At 28.8% G+C, this 3,264-nt stretch overlaps 1 protein-coding gene across 1 annotated transcript in view; it reads right to left on the reverse strand.

Annotated features, from left to right (window-relative positions):
- The window catches only part of LOC107450287 (5-hydroxytryptamine receptor 2C), a 400,340-nt gene that overhangs the window by 370,070 nt on the left and 27,006 nt on the right, over positions 1-3,264 (reverse strand). Inside the window, exon 2 of the mRNA XM_071180097.1 lies at positions 2,556-2,907. The gene's annotated coding sequence lies outside the window, so the exon portion shown is untranslated. The remainder of the gene's footprint in view (positions 1-2,555; positions 2,908-3,264) is intronic.

Here is a 3,264-nt window from a genome sequence, read left to right on the forward strand (position 1 = left end):
TATATATATATATTGGTCTAGACTAAATATATTTGCTGTTAGAAAAGTTTTCTTTCTTAATATTCAGACCTAGTATTTAACACTTAGCTGATTTATAAATGAAATGTGAGTACACACGATGTGATGTAATACGAATAATTATAGTTTTAATGCATATAGCAGCTGCCTAACCTCTCGCCACTAAAACAATGGATTATTTTAAAAATAATGCAAATTTGTTTAGGAGAAACGTAAAAATTCATCGCCATACTTTTATTGACGAAAATGATGCTTGATGAATTTTGACAAGGTGTGTCCTCTATCCTCAAAAATGAGAAGTACTAGACTTCATTTTTCTGGCTAAGCAACTCTGGCATGATGTTATTTATGCATGTTTCACATTAAAATAGTTTAGGCTCAACAACTGAGGAGTGCATGGCACTGGAAACTTCTCATGTGTTATATAGGAAGGAATAGAAGAAACGTTTTGATGTCAACATTTGGATTCGAACTCCCATTCAGCTGATCATAACAATGATAGATTAGCCCTCTCGGCTAAAACATGTAGGTAGGTGCGTACTTTATTTACTTCGCAATAGAGCTGCACAATGGGCTATTGGCGACGGCCTTGGAAACATCGCTGAGGATGATTCGAAGACATGCCACTGAAATTTTGCTCCTCTGCAGAGGGGATGGCACCCCTGATTTGGTAGCCCGATGACCTGCCCTCGAAGTCGAGCACTTTACTGTAGAACAGTTAAACGAGAACTCTCGATATCGCACATCCATGCTCCCTACGCAGTCTGATCAAAGTGGTCGCGCATCCGCTTACTGACCACAGTCCACTGCGGGAAGCTAAAGCATGTACCCAGCTGCAAGAAACTAAGCGTCTTCATAAGGTGTTCGCTACATATAGGATTATTAAGCATCCTCTGTTGTGCTAGGTATTCGATGCTGATTTGTATAAAAAAGCATCAATTTGTAATCTTTATAAATGGATTATCTTCCAACTTTCGAAGAACGTGCTCTCTATTCTCATAGGCAGTGGGCTTAGTTAACGAAGATAAAATTCAGTTTATTTAACATTATGATGAAAAAACGATCAACAAGCGATTTTTCTCACTGTTATTAATTTGAATACCGTATTTTTATGGTTATTTTGTTATTTGTATTTTTATGGTTATTTGTAAAATAACAATTAGATTGTTATTTTACCATTTATCAGAAAAATTTCCAACAGTGCAAAAGTTACGTAGCAATACTAAAAATCAATTTGCACACTCTAACTGTGATTCTTTCATAGAATTTGTAACACAATATGATAATTGAGAAAAATAAAGAAAAATAATAAATGGCTTTAAATTAATTAAGTCTGGTCCATTTTCCGTAACGAGACATTGTATTTTTCATCTATATTTCGTATTAGTTAAGAATGCCAGCTATTAAATATAAATAATTTTCTTGGGAACATGAATTACAAAATTCAACATTATAATTTAAACATTAAAAGTTACCTTGTTACACTTTCAAACTTATTTATTTTGAATTAAATAGTTTGTAGCCTTAATAACACTAATATTATGTAATTTTAAATCGTTTCAAAAGCTCTTAAGTCATTCAAAACCAAAAGTTTAAAAAAAATATTAAAAGAAAAAAAATTAATTATTGAAAAGCATCTAAAACGTTTAGCTGATTTTTTAACATTCTTTTCCGAAAGTATACTAAAAAAACATGTTTGTCTATGATAAAAATAATTACGTTATCCAATATTTTTTTAATGTAATTTGTAAGTATGCAAAATTTAAAAAGTTTTATCGATACAAATCTAATCAAACCAAATAATAATTGAAATAAAACTAGCTTTTTCAGTCAACAGTTTTTATCACTTATATACAAACAAAATATATTATCATATTTGGGATAATTAGTATAGTTTGAAAACAGAATCTTAAAAATTTTTTAAAATAAATAATTTTTTATTTATATTTACTACCCTTTAAAATCAAATCTTATAAACCCTATTTCAGATCCATTGAAAAAAGGTAAGCAAAGCGGAAAGTTTTAAGCGAATAGAATTGCAGATAATAATTTAATAATCTTTTTCATAGAATGGAATCTGAATATTTTTGAATAACAACAAAGCATTCTTTAAATTAATATCATAAGAAGAATAAGTATGGTACTTAACTCGCTGTTAATGAAATACCAACAATAGAACAATAGATATACTTGCTTTCAAAAATTTGATAGGTCCCTATTAAATACGCTTTGATTTAATCTCCGATTATGCAACACAATGAATAAAATTTCAATATTTTAAACACCAGAGCATCATTTTTCATAACATAATACAAATTAATTGCCTTTTTTTTTCTCTGAACATAATCTAAAAACTTTATACTAAGCAATTTTAATTGTACAAACAATCACAATGCACTTTTGAAACTCAAGCTTAAGTAAATTACAACAAAATTATTAAGAAAATAAATTAATAAAATGAAATGATATTAAAAGCATTAATCTATAGATTACAAAACTTTAAAAATTCTAAAAGGGAGAGAAAAAAACTTACTTACCCTTTAAACTCAAAGGAGGGTTACATATGCCTGAAAACTAGTCGATAAGAAAACTTTTTTCCAAACCTCTTACAACAAAATATCTTAATTCTTTTTCTTGCTGTTTCTAGAGACAAAACTATTATCTCTTCTATTTGGCACTTGACGGTCTTTTCTATTGCCTAAATTATTGTTAATAATGTTAATTATTGATGCACTTTTGCTGACAGTTTAGGTATCCATCCGTGAGAAGCACTGACGCGTGTTTGCTTTAACTGTCCAAGTAGAAAAAGTTTTTTTCTCCGTTTTTATTGTTTGCTTCTTATTGCATTATTCAGACCATGAAGTGGTGATTACTTTCCCATTTGCGAATCTGAAAAATTTAATAAACAGACTTATTTTCTAGAATTGTTTGAAAAAAAACCACAATTTACTTATTCATTCCTCAATAATTATAAAAATTAAATTATGGAAAAAAAATTGTAAATTGCTAGAAATTATGCATGCAAGAATTTATCTGCTGTTAAATGTCGCCGATAAAATAAAATAAGATAAAAGTTGAAGCCTAGGCTAATATGTATCAGCAGAAAGCAAAACAATATATATTACGGATTGATTATAACGATTAAGGCTAGCTAGCTTACTTGAATTTTATCAATATTTAAAAAATTTACTTTACTATTACCAAAACACTTGAATAATCGACATTATATATATATATATATATATA

This window comes from Parasteatoda tepidariorum, chromosome 4, assembly GCF_043381705.1.
Source record: "Parasteatoda tepidariorum isolate YZ-2023 chromosome 4, CAS_Ptep_4.0, whole genome shotgun sequence".
NCBI lineage: Eukaryota > Metazoa > Arthropoda > Arachnida > Araneae > Theridiidae > Parasteatoda > Parasteatoda tepidariorum.